The 22,242-nt window shown below is 47.5% G+C and overlaps 1 pseudogene; it reads left to right on the top strand.

The window, feature by feature from the left end:
• LOC138287269 (zinc finger protein 850-like) overlaps positions 1–22,242 on the top strand; it is a 54,173-nt pseudogene that overhangs the window by 5,006 nt on the left and 26,925 nt on the right.

Genomic DNA, 22,242 nt, shown 5'->3' on the forward strand with positions numbered 1-22,242 from the left:
ACAATATCATAAGGAAACACAATACACAGATATACTGAAAATAAAGGTACTTTATTTTTATGACAATATGCCAAAATTATCTCAGTGAGTACCCTCAGTATGAGGATGCCAAATATACACAAGATATATGTACACAATACCAAAAATATGCAGTAATAGCAAAAGGAAGTAATGCAAGCATTGTAAAGTTACAGTAGATTGCAATAGGAGCCCATAGGTATAGGGGCAACACAAACCATATACTCCAAAAGTGGAATGCGAACCACAAAGGGACCCCAAACCTATGTGAGCTTGTAGAGGGTCGCTGGGACTGTAAGAAAACAGTGAGGGTTAGAAAAATAGCCCACCCCAAGACCCTGAAAGGTAGGTGTAAAGTGCACCTACTACCCCCAGAGAGCACAGAAGTCGTGATAGGGGGTTTCTGCAGGAAGAACAAACACCAGCAATGCAACAACAGTGGATTTCCAGACCTGAGTACCTGTAAGACAAGGGGACCAAGTCCAATAGTCGTGACAGTGTCGAGAGTGGGCAGGAGCCCAGGAAATGCCAGCTGAGGGTGCAAGGAAGCTGCCACTGGATGGAAGAAGCTTGGAGTTCTGCAAGAACGAAGAGAGCTAAGGACTTCTCCTTTGGAAGACGGATGTCCCACATCGTGATGAAGCTTGCACAGGTGTTCCCACGCAGAAATACCACAAACAAGCCTTGCTAGCTGCAAGGGTCGCGGTTAGGGTTTTTGGATGCTGCTGTGGCCTAGGAGGGACCAGGATGTCGCCACTTGGATGAGGAGACAGAGGGGGCGCCCAGCAAGTCAGGGAGCCCTCACAGAAGCAGGCAGCACCCGCAGAAGTACCGGAAAAGGCACTTGGAAGAGGAGTGAACCAGAGTCCACCCGAAGACACAAAAGGGAGTCCCATGACGCTGGAGGACAACTCAGAAGGTTGTGCACTGCAGGTTAGAGTGTCGGGGACCCAGGCTTGGCTGTGCACAAAGGAAATCCTGGAAGAGTGCACAGGAGCCGGAGCAGCTGCAAATCACGAAGTACCCAGCAATGCAGTCTAGCGTGGGGAGGCAAGGACTTACCTCCTCCAAACTGGGACTGAAGAGTCACTGGACTGTGTGAGTCACTTGGACAGAGTTGCTGAGTTCCAGGGACCACGCTCGTCGTGCTGAGAGGGGACCCAGAGGACCGGTGATTCAGTCTTTTGTTGCCTGCGGTTGCAGGGGGAAGATTCCGTCGTCCCACGGGAGATTTCTTCAGAGCTCCTGGTGCAGAGAGGAGGCAGGCTACCCCCAGAGCATGCACCACCAGGAAACAGTCGAGAAGGCGGCAGGATAAGCGATACAAGGTTGCAGTAGTCGTCATTGCTACTTTGTTGCGGTGTTGCAGGCGTCCTGAGCAGTCAGCGGTCGATCCTTTGGCAGAAGGTGAAGAGAGAAGTGCAGAGGAACTCTGGTGAGCTCTTGCATTCGGTATCTGAGTAATTCCCCAAAGCAGAGACCCTAAATAGCCAGAAAAGGAGGTTTGGCTACCTAGGAAGGAGGATAGGCTAGTAACACAGGTACGAGCCTATCAGAAGGAGTCTCTGACGTCACCTGCTGGCCCTGGCCACTCAGAGCAGTCCAGTGTGCCCCCAGCACCTCTGAATCCAAGATGGCAGAGGTCTGGGGCACGCTGGAGGAGCTCTGGGCACCTCCCCTGGGAGGTGCAGGTCAGGGGAGTGGTCCAGTTTTGCACCAGAGCAGGGCTGGGGGATCCCTGAACCAGTGTAGACTGGCTTATGCAGAGATGGTCACCATCTGTGCCCATCAAAGCATTTCCAGAGGCTGAGGGAGGCTACTCCTCCCCAGCCCTGACACCTTTTTCCAAAGGGAGAGGGTGTAACACCCTCTCTCTGAGGAAGTCCTTTGTTCTGCCTTCCTGGGCCAGGCCTGGCTGGACCCCAGGAGGGCAGAAACCTGTCTGAGGGGTTGGCAGCAGCAGCTGCAGTGAAACCCCGGGAAAGGCAGTTTGGCAGTACCCGGGTCTTTGCTAGAGACTCGGGGGATCATGGAATTGTCTCCCCAATGCCAGAATGGCATTGGGGTGACAATTCCATGATTTTAGACATGTTACATGGCCATGTTCGGAGTTACCATTGTGACGCTATACATAGGTAGTGACCCATGTATAGTGCACGCGTGAAATGGTGTCCCCGCACTCACAAAGTCCAGGGAATTTGCCCTGAACAATGTGGGGGCACCTTGGCTAGTGCCAGGGTGCCCACACACTAAGTAACTTTGCACCCAACCTTCACCAGGTGAAGGTTAGACATACAGGTGACTTATAAGTTACTTAAGTGCAGTGGTAAATGGCTGTGAAATAACGTGGATGTTATTTCACTCAGGCTGCGGTGGCAGGCCTGTGTAAGAATTGTCAGAGCTCCCTATGGGTGGCAAAAGAAATGCTGCAGCCCCTAGGGATCTCCTGGAACCCAATACCCTGGGTACCTCAGTACCATATACTAGGGAATTTTAAGGGTGTTCCATTATGCCAATGTGAATTGGTGAAATTGGTAACTAGCCTGTTAGTGACAATTTAGAAAGCAGAGAGAGCATAACCACTGAGGTTCTGGTTAGCAGAGCCTCAGTGAGACAGTTAGTCATCACACAGGGAACTCATACAGGGCACACTTATGAACATTGGGGCCCTGGCTGGCAGGGTCCCAGTGACACATACACTAAAACAACATATATACAGTGAAATATGGGGGTAACATGCCAGGCAAGATGGTACTTTCCTACACATGGGAACATCCTTATAATCCCCTAGTATATGGTACCTAGGTACCCAGGGTATTGGGGTTCCAGGAGATCCCTATGGGCTGCAGCATTTCTTTTGCCACCCATAAGGAGATCAGACAATTCTTACACAGGACTGCCACTGCAGCCTGAGTGAAATAACGTCCAAGTTTTTTCACAGCCATTTTACACTGCACTTAAGTAACTTATAAGTCACGTATATGTCTAACCCTCACTTGGTGAAGGTTAGGTGTAAAGTTACTAAGTGTGAGGGCACCCTGGCACTAGCCAAGGTGCCCCCACATTGTTAAGGGAAATTTCCCCGGACTTTGTGAGTGCGGGGACACCATTACACATGTGCACTACATATAGGTCAATACCTATATGTAGCTTCACAATGGTAACTCTGAACATGGCCATGTAACATGTCTGAGATCATGGAATTGTCCCCCATGGCAAATCTGGTATTGGTGTGCCAATCCCATGCATCCCCGGGGCTCCAGCATGGACCCCGGGTACTGCCAAACTAGCTCTCTGGGGTTTTCACTGCAGCTACTGATGCTGCCAACCCACAGGCAGGCTTCTGCCCTCCTGGGGTCTGGGCAGCCCAGTCCCAGGTAGACAGAACAAAGAATTTCCTCTGAGGAAGGGGGTTACACTCTCTCCCTTTGGAAATAGATGTTAAGGGCTAGAGAGGAATAGCCTCCCCCAGCCTCTGGAAATGCTTTGAAGTGCACAGATGGTGCCCTTCTTGCATAAGCCAATCTACAACGGTTCAGGCATCCCCCAGCCCCTGCTCTGGCGTGAAACTGGACAAAGGAAAGGGGAGTGACCACTCCCCTGTCCATCACCACCCCAGGGGTGGTGCCCAGAACTCCTCCAGTGTGTCCCAGACCTCTGCCATCTTGAATGCAGAGGTGTGAGGGGACAATGGAGGCCTCTGAGTAGCCAGTGCCAGCAGGTGACATCAGAGACCCCTCCTGATAGGTGCTTACCTGACTAGGTGGCCAATCTTCCTCTGAGGGCTATTTAGGGTCTTTCCTGTGGGCTTCTCCTCAGATAACGAATGCAAGAGCTCACCAGAGTTCCTCAGCATCTCCCTCTTTGACTTCTGCCAAGGATCGACCGCTGACTGCTCCAGGATGCCTGCAGAACTGCAACAAAGTAGCAAGAAGACTACCAGGGACATTGTAGTGCCTAATCCTGCCGGCTTTCTCGACTGTTTCCTGGTGGTGCATGCTCTGGGGGCTGTCTGCCTTCACCCTGCACTGGAAGACAAGAAGAAATCTCCTGTGGGTCGACGGAATCTTCCCCCTGCTAAGGCAGGCACCAAACTTCTGCTTCACCGGTCCTCTGGGTCCTCTCTCATCGGGACAAGCGTGGTCCCTGTAACACAGGAGGTGGATCAAAGTGACCCCGACATTCCAGTGGTCCATCTCTCCAAATTTGGTGGAGGTAAGTCCTTGCCTCCCCATGCCAGACACTAATCGTGTGTACTGCGTGAACTGCAGCTGCCAGGACTTCTGTGCACTTTTGCAAGGAATCGTCTGTGCACAGCACAGCCCAAGTCCCCAGCACTCCGACCTGCATTGCTCAACTCGCTTAGTTGAACACCGCCTTTGTGGACCCTCTTTTGTAGTGTTGAGACAACCGCCATGCTCAGTTTTCTTGAACCCATGTTCAACTACTTCTGCGGGTGCTGCCTGCTTCTGCGTGGGCTCTCTGTGTTGCTGAGCGCCCCCTCTCCAGGCAGCACCCATTTTCTTCAATCGCGACCTTTGCAGCTAGCAAGGCTTGTTTGCGGTCTTTCTGCATGGAAGCAACTCTGCATCCTCCAGCACGCCGTGGGACATCTTCTGTGAAAAGGAGAAGTTCCTGGCATCTTCCATTGTTTTCCACCTAGAGGCAGCCATTTTGCACCTTCATCTGGGGTTTAGTGGGTTCCTGCCCCCCGGACACTTTTGTGACTCCTGGACTTGGTCCCCTTCCTTTGCAGGTCCTCAGGTCCATGAATCCGTCTTCAGTGCTTTGCAGTCAGTTGTGGCCTTTGCAGAATCTCCTGTCATGACTTTAGTGCGTTTTCTGGGGAAGTAGGGTCACTTTACTCCTACTTTTCTGGGTCTTGGGGTGGGGTATCCTGGACACCCTTAGTGTTTTATTGCACTCCCAGCGACCCTCTACACACTACACTAGGCCTGGGGTCCCTAAGTGGTTTGCATCCCACTTTCTTAGTATATGGTTTGTGTTGTCCCTAGGCCTATTGCATCCTATTGTATTCTACAGTGTTTGCACTACTTTACTAACTGTTTACTTACCTGATTTTGGTTTGTGTGTATATTTTGTGTATTTTACTTACCTCCTAAGGGAGTATATCCTCTGAGATATTTTTGGCACATTGTCACTAAAATAAAGTACCTTTATTTTTAGTAACTCTGAGTATTGTGATCTTATGATATAGTGCTATATGATATAAGTGGTATAGTAGGAGCTTTGCATGTCTCCGAGTTCAGCCTAAGCTGCTCTGCTATAGCTACCTCTATCAGCCTAAGCTGCTTGAACACTACTAATCTACTAATAAGGGCATCTTAGAGCACTCTGAGAATTCTGTGCACACTGCACTACCTCTTACTGCAGTATGAGGAATCTGTGCACACTTCTCTGTTTTATACTGAACTATATGAAATCTGTGCTCACTGCATTGATTTTTACTGTACTAATCTGTATGTTGCAATGCTTTTTACAATGCTCTGAGAGCCATTGATGGAGACAAAATCTGTCCAAACTGGTCTTTTTTTGTTACAGAATTTGTGTTTTTTACAAAATTATAAATCTGTGCACACCGCACCGTTGTTTACTTCATTATCAGGGGCGTTTCCAAAAGAGTAAATCTGTCCACACTGCACTGTTGTTTACTTGATTATGAGGAGTGTTTACAAAAGAGTGAATATGTGCACAAAGCACCGTTGTTTGCTTGATTGTGAGGAGTGTTTACACAAGAGTGAATCTGTGCACAAAGCACCGTTGTTTGCTTGATTGTGAGGAGTGTTTACAAAAGAGTGAATATGTGCACAAAGCACCGTTGTTTGCTTGATTGTGAGGAGTGTTTACAAAAGAGTGACTCTGTGCACAAAGCACCGTTGTTGCCTTCATTATGAGGGGTGTTTACAAAAGAGTAAATCTGTCCACACTGCACTGTTGTTTACTTGAGTATAAGGAGGGTTTACAATAGAGTGAACCTGTGCACAAAGCACTGTTGTTTACTCGATTATGAGGAGTGTTTACAAAAGAGTGAATATGTGCACAAAGCACTGTTCTTTGCTTGATTGTGAGGAGTGTTTACAAAAGAGTGAATCTGTGCACAAAGCACCGTTGTTTGCTTGATTGTGAGGAGTGTTTACAAAAGAGTAAATCTGTGCACAAAGCACCGTTGTTTACTTGATTGTGAGGAGTGTTTACAAAAGAGTGAATCTGTGCACAAAGCACCGTTGTTAGCTTGATTGTGAGGAGTGTTTACAAAAGAGTGAATCTGTGCACAAAGCACCGTTGTTTGCTTGATTGTGAGGAGTGTTTACAAAAGAGTGAATCTGTGCACAAAGCACCGTTGTTTGCTTGATTGTGAGGAGTGTTTACAAAAGAGTGAATCTGTGCACAAAGCACCGTTGTTTGCTTGATTGTGAGGAGTGTTTACAAAAGAGTGAATCTGTGCACATAGCACTGTTGTTACTTCATTATGAGGGGTGTTTACAAAAGAGTAAATCTGTGCACACTGCTCTTTATTTTGTCACACTATTTGTGGTGTTTACAAAAGAGTAAATCGGTGCCTTCTGCTCTTTGTTTTCTGACACTATTTGTGGTGTTTTCTAAAGTGTGCATCTGTACATTCTGCACAGTTATGAAGGATGTTTGTAAACGACTTATTCTGTGCTCTGCCGTTTGGGTAAGGGTACTTATAGATTTGTAAAGTGCACTGATAGATTTATTCTGATATCCAGTCTTTCTGTTACATGGCCTGTACTTCCACATTACCAACATCTAAAGAAGATTTTTCCCATTTTTCTTCGATATTTTACTTTGAGGCTGCTGATTTCTAGAAAAACACAAAGTAGAGTCGTTGATTATAATCCTACAGAAAGTTTTTGAAGACACCCGGTGCTAAACTCTACAATTTCTAACTCAATGAGAACCTCATTTAACTTGTGAACATGTGAGGGCGGAGAAACTGGATTTTTCCCCACTTAAAGTTCATCCCAATGTGCATGTCGCCTGCTTCTGATTGCAACCCTTGGTGTCTTTCCTGATATACCCCCCTGTTGCTTACTAGATGTCCATCATGGGATGTTGAATACACATCCGGCCTCCTGTGACCCTGCCTCCACTTCCATGAGGAAAGCCTGGCAGAGACAAATCTAAAACATTCTCTATTATAGTTGGCTGACTCCTCCGAATTCCAAAAAAGGTTTCATTGCTGAATAAGACTGATTGGACGGCTCTCTGGTTGAACTTATCGTAGATCCCACCTGTTGTCCTGGGTGAAGGAGGGTGTGGCAGACATAGTTTTCACAGAACTGCTCTGATGGGCGATTTCAGTGCTGGGAATCCGAAGAATCCATTTGGCCCCTTATCAGTGGAGATTCTTTGACCAGTTTATGATATATCTGCGTGGCAGACTAGTGCCGTGTCACACATTAGGTGTGCCACAGGAGAGTACATAAGCCTTTCAGCCTAGTTTAGCAGAAACCTTGTTGCCCAAAACTATGGAAAGGTACCAAGATATAGGGCCCGATTTACAAAGGTAAAGTTAAGAGCAGAAGTCTTACTTAGACCAAAAGTGTAACTCTACTACTTTCATTATTTACAAAGGTAAGTTACTACTAGTAACTTTAGTACTAGTAATTTTACTAGTAGTAACTTTACTGCTAGTAAGAGGGGTATTCGATGTACAACTACAAGGCACTATAATGCCCTGATAATAAGCTGATTCAAGATAACTTTCATGTTTTGCTTCTGGCTTCAGAGGATATTGAGCCTGTTTTGGGGGCTCAGCAATGACTTATAGAATAGATTCTTTATCCACCTCTACTTGGTTTCTATATAGCCCTGGAGCTTGATTTGAAGCTCACACTTGCATACTTTACCCAGAGGTCCTCAGGTTTGTAGGAGATAAATGCTAATAATTTTCCTTCTCTCCTGAGGGTGCATTTCTTCTAAAGGATGGAGGACAGTGATCCTCTGCAAGAATGATGTTGTAGGCATCTGATAAATTTGTGCTTTAAATCTGTGTGGTATATCCCCTCAATTTGTATTTTTACAATCAAAACCCTGTCTGGAGAATGTGCATGTCCATCTGGAGCAAACCTGTATGTAGTCTTCAGTCTGATTCACCAACAGATGTTTTCGAAGAGTCTGGTGCACTATTTTCACTCAGTTGGGCTGTCCACTAACAATGTCACCTAAGTCCTGTTCTGCAGAAGTATTCAAAGTTTGTATGGCATCTTTTAGCTAAGCAAGTAATTGTCTTACTTTTTAGGTCAAAGCCTGCCCCAGGAATGCATTCCACCTGTTGCTTACCATTGACTTTATGCTTTGAGGCTCACATTTTTTTGTTTTCTATTTGCTGGTTTTATTTGCTTTAGGCTGTCCAGCTTGAATTTGTCCCTTCTGTTGCCTATACATTGTTGCTGTATTCTTCCACAAACTCGCTTTCTTTAAACTGGCCTTTAAATCCTGTTCTTATCTTGTCACATTTGCTGTGCATTCAGAGGCAGAGGTCAACTGTTAGGCTCTCTCTTCCAGGGAACATAGTGTTTATTTTTATTTCTCTGACTGCTGAGTATCCATGCTAGAGATGAGGTTATTGGATGTTTTTTTTCCCAGCACACAATAAAGAAAAATGTGCTGATGTTGCAGTACATTTCAGAATTAGTACAAATGAAGCACTTTTTTTGTAATTATGAAGCGTGGTGGAAACAAATATTTGAATACAATTAAAACACATCAATACACTAGGTGATTACATTTGCATACATTATGATTTGTGTGGAGTAAAACCGAATTTCTATGCAAATGTAATGGTCATTTCAATTGAAAATGTGTTGTCTCTAATGGCAATGTGCTATAAAACTATGCATATTCCATATTACTCCACTTCACTCTATGTCCTTCCACTCTATGTAACGTCACTCCATTCTATGCCATTCCACTCTACGACATGCCACTCCACTTTACGCCTCTCTGCTCTAAGTCACTCTCCGATATGCCACGCCACTCAACTACACGTCACTCTAACCTACGTCATTCACTCCACAACACCACTTCATCCTACCCCACTCCACTCCAATGCACCCACCCACCTCACTCCACTTCTGCCCAGCTCCACTCCACCCAATATACCACTTCAATCTATCACACTCCGCTCCACTATAATCCAATCTACCACACTCTACTCTATTCCACTTCAAACTACCCCACTCCACTGCAATCTATCACACTCCGCTCCACTATATTCCAATCTACAACACTGTACTCTATTCCTATTCAATCTACCCCACTCCACTGCAGTCTATTCCACTCCACTACAGTCTACCCCACTCTACTCATTCTAACCCAGTCAACCCCACCCCACTCCACTCCACACCACCCAACTCCTCCAATTTATCTCACTTCAATTCAACCCACTCCAGTGTACCCCAATCAAATCCACTCCACTCCAGTCTACACCATTCCACTCTGCTGCACTCCACTCCAAGAAAACCCAGTCCACTGTACCCCACTCCTCTCCACTCTAACCCACTCCACTCCAATCTACCCCACTCCACTTCAATTTACACCACTTCACTGCAATCTAACCTACTATTTTTTTGTCATTCTTTTCATTGAAAAATAAACAATGCACATCATCGTGGCTGGAATAGTGAATTCACAATACAACAAGGACATCAAGTCAGACTTCACAAATTAGATGGATGTACGCCACTGTATCAAGTGACAATAACCATAAATTGAGAAGCAACGTTACAGAAAGTGAGAAACAAACCCAGTTAATGTCAAGGTGTTAGGCATGGGGGTGGCTGACCCTTCTGGTGACTCTGCATCCTAAAGTGATCTGAGGTAATCACGCAGGGGCTGCAAGATATCTCCCTAGAGTGGGAAGTAGGTGGTTGTGGAGGGGCATACACTCCTCAGGTCATTGCACAATATATAAGGCTTTTGGGTCATGCTTGATTTTGAGGAGGGGACTTGAAGCCCCAGTAGACAGCTATCTCGCTTTTGGCCAGCATTAGCACCATGGCTGCATATTGCCACAGGGGCTGAGGTATGGGTTCCATGTACCCTAGTAGGGCCAGCAGAGGGGTCCTGCGGGACCCGAGTGTCCAGCATTGAGGATAAAATGATAAATACTTCGTTCCAATATGCCAAGATGTAGGTATAGGTCCATGTCATGTGGACCAAATCTGCATTCTCAGCATTACATTTCGGACAGGTGGAGGACCACATGGAATTGAATTTGGCCAGTGCAGCGGGTCCATGTAGATTCTGCTAAGAAATTTGTAATGGAGCAGTTTATGTCTATGGTTTGGGGATACACTGCGGGTCACACAGCATCAGGCGTACCAAACCCTGTCGGGTAACGATCGTCCCAGCTCCACTTCCCACCCCTAAGCCCCTCCCCCCCGGTCTCAGACCGGGAGCAGAGCTAGACAAGTGCGATACAGTTTTGAGACCAGATTGTGTCTCGAGTCAGCAGTGTTCAGAAGAGTGAGGGGGGTGAAGTCAGACAGCGCAAGCGGATAGGAGGCAATCCATGCACGCAATGTACTCTGTAGATGACTGATGATGAAGTGGTCCATCATGGTCGCGCTATGAAACCGAGATTCACACGGTCGCAAGAAAATGTGACCCTTGGGAAGAGATCCCCCCCCCATTGACCAAAGTGTGTTTGTGTCAAGGGTAGAGTGCACCAGTCGTCCTTTAAGGGGAGAACAGGAGAGTAGAGCATTGTTCCCTCCAAGAGGTGCACCAGCCTGTGCCATGCGCAACATGTCGTGGCTAAGGGTTGAATGTCAGTGGGGTCCAGTGGCGTACTGATCGGGAGCAGAGTTTTTAGATCAGTGGGATACACTAGGTCCCTTTCCAGAATTGTGTAGGGCAGTCGTGAATCAGAGTGATACCAATAGTAAGCGTAGTGGCATTGAGCTATTTAATATTGTTGGAAATGACACCAAACACCAAAGCCCCCACTCTTCTATGGGAGCACCAAAATGTCCCATCTCTCCTCCCGCCCAGACCAGTCATGTCAAGGATGTCCGTAAAGTTGCAAAGAAGAAACTTGTGAGGGGAACAGGAATGTTTACTAACAAACGCAGGAGCACTACCATTTTGATCAGGGCAATGCAGCGCACCATGGACAGGGGAGGCAGATCCATCGGTCAGTCTGGACATTCAACTTATCCAGTGCTGGACCATAATTAAGACATACCTGCTCGCAGTCCCTATGAATATGAACTCCCAGGGTCTTGACCTGGTCGTCATACCAAGAGAGTGGGTATTCGCATGTAACAGGGGATGTGGCCGCTGTGAGGGGGAACAGTTCAGACTTGCCCCAGTTTATACTGAGGCGCAAGTACGTTCCAAATCTTGATATCTCTCGGAGCACTGGGTCGAGGTTGACTGCAGGGTGGCGAAGGAACAGGAGAATGTCGTCCGTATAGGGAGAAATAAACAAGGGGCTTGTTTTGAACTGTAGTCCACCTGGAGATGTTTGTCCTGTAGATGTCGGACGAGTGGGTCCATTGCAAGTATAAAGAGCAGGGGGGAGAAAGGTTATCCCTGTCTCGTCCCTCTTGATCTGGGGAATGGCTGTGTTAAAGTGCCATTACCCCGGAGATAAGCAGTTGGGGAAGAGTATAATAACATAATTAGGGATGTGAAGCTATGGGGCACACCAACCTTACGGAGTGCAGCCTCACAGAACGGCCACTCCAGGGAGTCAAAGGCCTTTTGCGGTAGGTACAGGTCTGGTAGGCAAAACTCTGTGTAAGATTGCAAAAACAGTCCGCAGGTTAATGGACGTTGATCTATGCAGGACATATGCTGATTGTAACAGTGAAATTATTTATATACAAATTCTTACCCATCGTCAGAAAACTTGTTTTAGTTTGGATGATCAGTCACTATTCTTCCCCATTCCACAACTGCCAATGCATTTTCCTTGCTGTGCAACCCAGGCCGACTATTCATTAAATGTTTCTTTCTCTTTCTCTCACTTGATGCACACTAGGGGGCATATTTATACTCCGTTTGCGCCGAATTTGCGTCGTTTTTTTCGACGCAAATTCGACGCAAAACTAACTCCATATTTATACTTTGGCGTTAGACGCGTCTAGCGCCAAAGTTCATGGAGTTAGCGTCATTTTTTTGCGTGAACACCTTTCTTGCGTTAATGATATGCAAGGTAGGCGTTCCCGTCTTAAAAAATGACTGCGATGCATATGCGTCGTATTTATACTCCCAGGCAAAAATGACGCCCGGGAGTGGGATGGTCTAAAAACCCCGCATTTGCGCCGGATTTTAGCGCCTGGGTCAGGGCAGGCGTTAAGGGACCTGTGGGCTCAGAATGAGCCCAGAGGTGCCCTCCCCTGCCCCCAGGGACACCCCCCTGCCACCCTTGCCCACCCCAGGAGGACACCCAAGGATGGAGGGACCCACCCCAGGGACATTAAGGTAAGTCCAGGTAAGTATTTTTTTTTTATTTTTTTGTGGCATAGGGGGGCCTGATTTGTGCCCCCCTACATGCCACTATGCCCAATGACCATGCCCAGGGGACAGAAGTCCCCTGGGCATGGCCATTGGGCAAGGGGGCATGACTCCTGTCTTTGCTAAGACAGGAGTCATTTCAATGGGGGATGGGCGTCATTAAAAAATGGCGCAAATCGGGTTGTGGCGATTTTTTTGCCTCAGCCTGACTTGCACCATTTCTGGACGCCCATACGCCATTTTCCCCCTACGCCGGCGCTGCCTGGTGTACGTCGTTTTTTTTAACGCACACCAGACAGCGCCAGCAGCTAACGCCGGCTAAAGTCATTCAATAAATACGGCGCCCGCATGGCGCTTCAGAATGGCGTTAGCCGGCGCACATTCTTTTGACGCAAAACTGCGTTGGCGCAGTTTTGCGTCAAAAAGTATAAATATGGGCCTAGATCTGCCCAGAATCTGATCCTTCTGAAGTATCTGTACCTTTTTTTGGTGAATGCTTTTTTGCCAGTCCCATTATATACACCCACATATCCTCCCATTCACCAACAACACGTCCTCACGTTCACCACCACCTGCCCGCGTTCCCATTTACCGCCACCCATCCACCATCCCGTTCACTTCCCCCTCCCCCTTCTCGTTCACCACAACCCCAACTTCCTCCCATTCACCACCCCCACCCGATTGCCAAAGCCAATAGCTCATCCATAGGCGTGACGTATTGGCTTTGCCAATGCCTGTTTGTTTTGAGATGTGGTTTGATGGCTCATGACCCTAAGATGTCACAGCTCACAGATGTATACGCTTCCAAACACGCTTTTGGGGGCTGCTGAGAGCCTTTAGCGCATGGCCAAGGCTGCTGCTTCTCTGCTCTGAATGATGGAAGAAACTGTTTGCCCATTCATTTCATTCCTAGATCTACAGCTGTTGCAGCTTTGTACTCATTGGTACTGGCCTTAGTACACCAGTAGTACCAGTGAGGGTCTGCCATGTGTAGTAGAGTAGCTACTTCCCCAGGTGGTGCACTCTTCCGAAGGTGGCACGTAGTCAAAATGCTGCTTGTCTTGTTAGTGTTGCAAGCAATCCAGAAGGCAATTTTGTTGCTTTGCCCATAACAACGCTTATAAAGTCAATGGATTGATTGCCTGTATGGAACCTTCTGTTTATGTTGCACGTCCTACTCGAACTGCTGTGCCTGCTTTGTTCTGCAGTACACACTGCCTGAGTCACCTATGTAGGATACTGTGTGTACCCAGCCAGTATGGGTTCAGGAGGCCCCTGAATTAGAGAACCCAGTCCGACATTCCAAGGTGTGTGTGGTAAGTGACTAACAAACAAATTTTGCTGATCTTCATAGGTCAGTGGGCCCTCAAGGTCATGATATGCTTGGTGCTGTGTAGGAACGGCTGCATACTTGTACGTGTGGAAAGCCCAGTAGTAGCATTTATGGATCAAAGTCCAAGCATTAGGAAAACATTTCAAAGGCATATGCAGCATGTGCAGGTAGAACAAATGTTATTGCATCCCCGTTATCAGGGACACCCCTGTCTTCTCAATGTTGTGTAACTGTTGCCCTGTAATTGACTCCTACAGTAACAGGAGCTCCCATGTTTAATGAACTATTTCAACTAATTTGAGATCCAAAATGCAGAAACCACAGATTTGGATTAGTAAGATTCCCTTAATGGTCCACTCGGGTAAAAAAATCTAGCTGAAATGTTTGTTGACTACTCATATTAACCCCTTAACTTCTGGACCTTTCCCGCCACACCTATGTGCTGAGCCTCTTTTCAGCTATTTGCGGTGGTTTGTGCATAGGTCTCCATAACTTGTTTGCACATAAGGTACCCATGGCAAATTTCCTTCCTCTTATTTCTAACATCCTGGGTATTGTAAAGGTACCCAGGGTTTGTGGATCCCCTTGGAGGAGATTGTGATAATGGGCACAATAAAGCTAAATTTTGAGTTTTGTGGGAATGAAAATAGGAAAAAAGTGCTCTGGATAAAAGTGTCTGTTTTTTTTCCCCTAAAAACGACATCATCGAACATTTGCTGCGTTAAAGTCACCATCTTCATAACTTTCATGGACTTGCAGAGCTGAATTAAAGAGGTAGCCCATTTTTCCTCTTTTTGTGCCCTGAACATACTTCCACTGTGTGGTGAAAACCATTGTGAAACCCATGGGTGATCCAGGAAGTCCATAGATTTCTGAAAAAGTAGACAAAACTCAGAATTCAGAAAGCGGTGTTATCTGTAAACCCTTAAGGTTTCCCCAAAGATGCTAACTGTTGAAATAAAGAAATATTGAAAATTAGTAGGAAACAACAGCCATTTGTGAAAACATTTTAATCTGTACATTTTTGACACAATGGCCAATTTACAAAAGTGTTATTTATACAACTCTGAACTTTAGCGTACCCATACTAGCATATGATTTAGAAGGTATTTTTCAAAATGTCTTCTTTCTTACTCACTGGCTTAGTTTTAGAAGGCACAAATGTAGTGAAATCCAATTGGTAATAATAAGTGTTCTACTATTCTATTCTCCCACATGTCATCTGGAAAAATGGTACCTCACTTTTGTGCGTCGGCCTAGTGCCTACGATAGGAAACGGCCCAAAATGTGAACATCGCATTTTTCCACTCAAAATAGACCATTTTTTTTGCAGAGTGGGTAGGTGTCGATTTTGGGCCCTGGCTCAGCCGGCGCATTTCTGAAAACTAGACACCTAGGTAAATCCAGGATGGGGTGACGTATGTGGCTTTCATCACGCTGCAAACGTCAAACTTTAACTATAAAAATACATTATCCTCACATTTCTGTGATGAAAAGTTCTGCAATCTGCATTGAGTTCCAAACTTCCCTCTATCCAGCGTTCCCCCAAGTCTCCTGATAAAAATGGTAACTCACTAGTGAGGGTAGGTGTTGTGCCCGCAACAGGAAAAAGCCCAAAACACAGAATGGATGCATCACATTTTTTCACTCAAAGCTGGCCCTTTTTTTGTAAAGTGAGTAGCTGTGGATTGTGGGCCCTAGCTCAGCCAGTAACTAGGGAAACCAAGCAAACCTGCACATTTTTTAAAACTAGATACCTAGGGTGGGGTAACTTGGTCAATGGGAGCCCACTCACAAGGGCTCCAATTGACTGTTATTTGATCCGTTCTTGTCGCAGGCACTAGGCTCAGCCACGCAGGAGGCACACTGCTTTTTATCAGCACAAGTGGGGTAAGGCTGGATCCTAGGAATTTTGTGGATTCCTTCAGATTCCAAAAGTTTCAATCACAGAAATGTAAGGAAAGGGCATGATGTCAGGGAACATCTGAGGTTTGCAGTCATTGAGGGTAAGAAAACCTCATGAGATCCGTGCAAGGCACCCCACCCGGGAATCCCCTGGTTGTGTAGTTTTCAAGAATGTCTTAGGTTTGTTAGTTTGCTTGGATGGCACCACAGCACAGCCCCAAATACTACAGCTCATACCCCTATTACTTAACTATCAACGTAGCGCTTTAGGGCATTTTGTGTTATGGTCTCTTGGCCCACCCATACAAGTAGGGTACCGTTCTTATCAAGGGAGATATGGGATCTCTGGGTGGTAGGAAACTTGTGACTCCCTGCAGATTACCGCCGTTTTCCTCACAGAAATGTGAGGAAAATGTCTGATTTTAGTCAACCTTTAGTTTTGCAGGGCATTGTGGATAAGACGTTGTTGTGGGATCCACATGAAGGACATCGCCCTGTACTCTCCCCGGTGTCTAGTTTTCAGATCTGTTTTTGTCTGGTAGGCTTTTCCAGGTGGCCGCCTACCCAAGCCCAAAAAGTGCAGCAATTCACTACTACAAGTGGACAACTTTGGGAGTTAGCTACACTCTCCTGGCCCATATGTAAAGACAACATCCAAAAGAATCCAATGTCCCCTGTGGAGAAGAAAGACTGTTGAGCCTTTAGGGGTGAGGATAGGCTTGATGTTAGGATGAACCGGACCCACTCCATTATTTTGTTTAAAATATATTTCTGGCATACAGTGGGCTTTCTGCCCCCAGACACAAATTGGGGAGCCACCTATCTGCCCCTGCAGGGTGGGAGGGAGGCAGACAGACTTGTTTGTGCCATTTGGGGTGGGAGTGTGGCTAAAGCCAGGGAGCACCTGCATCACTTTCTTTTGCCCTAATGTTGAAATTCCTGGGGTCAGATGGACTTTCTACCTCCCCGGAAGACATATTTGGGGAAACCTTCCCAGTTGCTACAAACTTCCTACCTGTCCCTATAGGCAGAAAGGCACTAGTACCCCTTCTGGGACGGGTCATGGCTCCATGCCAGGGTAGGACGTACTTCCTTTTATTTGATTTGGCTCAGTTTTTAAACACCTGGGCCCGTATTTATACTTTTTTAGTGCCGATTTGCGCCGCTTTTTGGTGCAGAAACGGTGCAAACTTAATTTTGCGCCACTTAGGCATAAAAAATTAGGCAAATGCGGCACTAAAAAAGTATAAATATGGGCCCTGGTGTTTAGTGGACTTTATGTTCCTGGGGGAGCAGATTAGGGATGAATACCCCTATTCACCCGCCGTCGGAGAGCAGAAAGTCTATTGGACAGTGGGATAGAAGAGAGGACAGGCTCATGCCCAGCATAGCACACAACACTGCATAAATGCAGTCCCTGGTGTCTTGTGGGCTTTCTGACCCTCCCCCACCCAGTTTGGGGGTAATTGCCCAGACGGGGCAGAAAGACTTGTTTCTTTTTTGGGGTGGGGGCATCGCTATGCCCATGGTGGGCAGCCCCTCCACCCCTGTAAAAAAATAATTTACAAACATTCCTTGGTATATAGTGGGCTTTTTGGCCTCACAGGCAGGCAAATTGAGGGTAATCACCCCCATAAACCTTCCCGGGGGGACAGAATGACTAATGCCACACTTTTTGGGTTAAGGTCAAAGCAACACCTATTAGGGGACTTCCCTCACCCCTGAAATCTTTTTCCCAAAACTTTACCTGATGCCCCCAGGAGCAGCTGGAGGGTAATCACCCCCATCGCCCCACCCCCCTAGGTGGGGCAGAAAGACTCATGCTGTAGTTTTCGGGGTGAGGGTATGGACTTGCTCATGGTAGGCAGTCCTCACCCCTATATGTTCTTTTTTTCCCTGGTGTCTAATGGGCTTTCTGCCACCCCCACTATCCCACCCCTGCCCCAAGGTGACAGTTTGGGTGTGATAACCTCATTGCTCCCCCCCCCACCAAGGTGGCAGTTTGGGTGTAATAACCTCATCCGCCCCCCCCCCCCCCCCCCCCCCCCACCAAGGTGGCAGATTGGGGGTAATAACCTCATCCGCTCACCAGGGGGGAAAGAAAGACCAAGATATTTTAGGGGTGGTGGGTGAGCACAATCCCTTTCCCAAGGGGCTGCTCTCCAATGTCCCTGGAACCTAGTAGATGGATCCCTGCTTGGGTATCTCTCCCCTGTGGAGAGATCCACTGGGCAGAGGTATCTTCAGGAAGGAGAGATTATCTACTTTTCAACAACAACTCTACCAAAGGTACTGGGCATCTTGACCATGGGAGACAGAATGAGCTACAAGTTGTCCGTATAGGAGGGGATGCTGTTGTGAGAGCGGATGTTAGAAATGGGGTCTCTAGTTGGCAGAGGTATACACCTTTGTCCAAGTAGGGATCACAATACTAGTCAGGGTAAGTCACACACAATCCAAATGATCATGTGCCCACCCTCTGGTAGCTTGGCACTGAGCAGTCAGGCTTAACTTAGAAGGCAATGTATAACGTATTTGTGCAATAAATCATATAGTAACACAGTGAAAACCCCACAATAATACACCACCCAGGATTAGAAAAATAGATTATATTTAACTGAATAAAATAAGGTCAAAACGATGAAGATTCATTAAGCACAAATATCAATTTTGCAAGATTAAAAAGAGTCTTAAATCTTAGAAATCAACAGTTGTCTCTTGATTACACAAAGTACCTGGTTTGCGTAAAAAATAACACGCATGAGGACCGCAGAGGAGATGTGTGGAAAAATATGGTGTGCGTCGGATTTTCTGACACAGCATTTCTCTTCATGCTACAAGGGGCTTGAGTCATTTTTTGATGCGCAGTCTCGGGGATCTTTTTCACGCCCAAGCAGGATGCGGGAAAAACCTGGGCGTGCTGGAAGAAGTCGATCCAGTAGGGTGATGTGTCAAATTTTCTGTCACAAGGCAGGTGCTGTGTCGAATTTCCACTTGGGAAGTCGGGCTGCATTGTTCCGGTATGGGTGTGCGGCGATTTCTCAGTCGCAAGGCAGGCTGTGTGTCGTTTCCAGCAAGCTGTGTGTCAATTTTCAGCGCACAAGGAGTTTCCTGAAGAGATGAAGGGGGTCATTCTGACCCCGGCGGTCCTGCGGTAGCACCGCCAACAGGCTGGCGGTGCTCCGCCAGGCATTCTGACCGCGGCAGTACAGCCGCGGCCAGAAACGGAAAGTCAGCGGTGTACCGCCGACTTTCCGCTGCCCTTGGGAATCCGCCATGGCGGCGCAGCTTGCTGCGCCGCCATGGGGATTCCGACCCCCTCACCGCCATCCTGTTCCTGGCGGTTCTGCCCGCCAGGAACAGGATGGCGGTGAGGGGTGTCGTGGGGCTCGTGGGGGCCCCTGCAGTGCCCATGCCAATGGCATGGGCACTGCAGGGGCCCCCATAAGAGGGCCCCACTTTGAATTTCAGTGTCTGCTCAGCAGACACTGAAATTCGCGACGGGTGCTACTGCACCCGTCGCACATCCTCCACTCCGCCGGCTCCATTCGGAGCCGGCATCCTCATGGAGGGGTGTTTCCCACTGGGCTGGCGGGCGGCCTTTTGGCGGTCGCCCGCCAGCCCAGTGGGAAACCCAGAATAACCGCGGCGGTCTTTTGACCGCGCAGCGGTATTCTGGCGGTTCCCTCCAGGTGGGCGGCTCCCGCCGCCTGCCGGGGTCAGAATGACCCCCGAAGAAGTCTTTTTGAACCTGAGACTTTAGCTCAATCGAAGCCCTTGGAGAGCACTTCTCAGCAATGTCAGAGGGCAGCAGGGCAACATCAGGGCGACAGACCTTCTCAGCTAAGCAGTCCAGATGAGTCCTTTGGGCAGCCAGGCAGTTCCTCTTGACAGGTTGCAGGTTCAGGTCCAGAAGTGTCTGAGTTGGTGGAGTCAGGGACCCAGTTTATATACCCAAAAATGCTTTTGAATTGGGGGAGCCTTCAAAGAGTGGTTTTGAAGTGCACAGATTCCCATTTCAGTAGAGGTCTGTCTACCAGGGTCCTGGTACGGGGTTTGGCAGTCCATTGTGTGAGGGCAGGCCACTAGCCTTTGATATGTAAGTGTCAGGCCCTTCACCCTTCCAGTCCAGGAAGACCCATTCATTATGCAGATGAGTGCAGGTGTGACTGAGTGTCATGTGTTTGTGGTTGTCTGGGTGAAATGCACAAGGAAGCTGTCAACCAACCCAGCCCAGAGGTTGATTAAAGACAGGCTGCAAGGCACAGATGTTTTTTAAGTGCAGAAAAATGATCAGTTTCTAAAAGTGGCATTTCTAAAATAGTAATATAAAATCCAGCCTCGCCATTCTGGCCATAATAATATGATCTAGTTACCCCTTTCTGATCACAATGTACCACTCAAACAGTATGTGAGGGTAGTCCTAATGCTTTCCTATGAAAGGAGAAGGCCTCACAGTAGTGTAAAATGAATTTAGGAGTTTTCCACTAGCAGGACTTATAAAACACACATGTATATGCCCTGCCTTTTACCTACATAGCACCCTGCCCTATGGGTTACATAGGGCCTACCTTAGGGGTGACTTATATGTAGAAAAAGGGGAGTTTATGACTTGGCAAGTACTTTTAAATGCCAAGGAGAAGTGGCAGTGAAACTGCACACACAGGCCTTGCAATGGCAGGCCTGAGACATGGTTAAGGGGCTACTTATGTGGGTGGCACAATCAGTGCTGCCGGCCCACTAGTAGCATTTAATTTACAGTTCCTTGGCACATGTAGTGCCCTTTACTAGGGACTTACGAGTAAATCAGATATGCCCTTTGGGAATGAACCAATGTTAACATGTTTAAGGGAGCGAGCATATGCACTTTAGCACTGGTTAGCAGTGGTGAAGTGTGCAGAGTCCTAAAATCAGCAAAAACAGTGTCAGAAAAGTGAAGGGAGGGAGGCAAAAAGTTGGGGGATGACCACCCTAAGGCTGTCAGGTCTAAGAGCGGATGATTTTGGCTAGAGGGAGCATGTATGCATTGAAGAGGGTCAGGCTCAGGGAGGATTCTTGCAGAACTGTGTAGATGAGGTTGCGGGTATTTGAGGTGTACGGTGCCAGGCTAACTGACTTGGTTCTTCCACTCAGGAAGAAGCAGACCCATCGGAGTGCATCTCCTTGGATTCTGATCTTGTGTAGGCGTTAGATGAGTATGGGGTTGGAGACTGTCTCAAACTCTGCTAAGAGGACCAGGCGGATGAGGACACATAGGCCCTCATTTTGACTGCCAGGGTAAACGTGGCAGTCCCACCATCAACAGGCTGGCGGTGCAGACCGCCACATTATGAGAGTGGCGGGTGGGCCTCTGCCGACCTGCCACATCTCCACTCATACCGCCATGACAGCCGGAACCGCCGGGACAGAGATGATCATCTCCTGCCAGGCAATCCACAGAAGACCGCTGGCGGTATTAGGAGCCAGCTTTCCGCCATGGTTTCCACAGTGGCACCGCCACTAAACCATGGCGGAAAGGCTACAGGTGACAGGGAATTTCTTCCCTGTCACTGGTAGAGGCTTCAGCCACAGCGCCCCATCCTCCCAACCCTCCTTCAGCCTCAGTGCCTCCCAACCCCACATGCATGCAGACACTCACCTATACTTACATACACGCATTTACTCATACACATCCAAACACGCATTCACACCAACATCCATACACGCATTCACACCAACATCCATACACGCATTCACACCAACATCCATACACACATTCACAACAACATTCATACATGTATTCACAACAACATTCATACACGCTTTCACAACATTCATACACGCATACTCACACCCATCTAAACATGCATACTCACAAGCATACACACTTACATGCAGACACACACTCATTTTAACATTCAGACAAGCATACAACCACGCATGCACACACGCAGACACCACACACTCCCCTGTCAGACGATCACCTTACGCGGTCCGTGGAGAAGGTCCTCCGTCAGGGAACGGGAGCGCCCCACCAGCAGGACACCGCCAGGCCGTATTGTTCAATGCATTCCTTTTAACATCTTAGCTGCACCCCATTCTGGACACTGCTGCAGGCACACATACCAATAAGAGTTCCATTAAATGTTTCTTTCTCTCTTCAATTGCTAAATGCCCCAGGTTAAGTCACCTACCTGACAGAGGTAGTTATATGAACTAATATTCATGAATCGGGTTCTTAACTCTTCAGTCAAACTGGTTGTCTTTATGGAACTGCTTTCTCTCGAATGTGTGTCTATCAATAATGATCTTTACTTGTAACACAAGAAATTAGGTCACATTTAGGCCCTCATTACAACCCTGGTGGTCGGTGATAAAGCGGCGGTAATACCCCCAATAGGCCGGCGGTAAAACAATGGAATTTGGACGACGGCAGAAACCGCCAACACAGACAGCCACTTTAACACACTGACCACCCCGGCAGTAGCAACAAG

Source organism: Pleurodeles waltl, chromosome 4_1 (genome assembly GCF_031143425.1).
Source record: "Pleurodeles waltl isolate 20211129_DDA chromosome 4_1, aPleWal1.hap1.20221129, whole genome shotgun sequence".
Classification (NCBI taxonomy): domain Eukaryota; kingdom Metazoa; phylum Chordata; class Amphibia; order Caudata; family Salamandridae; genus Pleurodeles; species Pleurodeles waltl.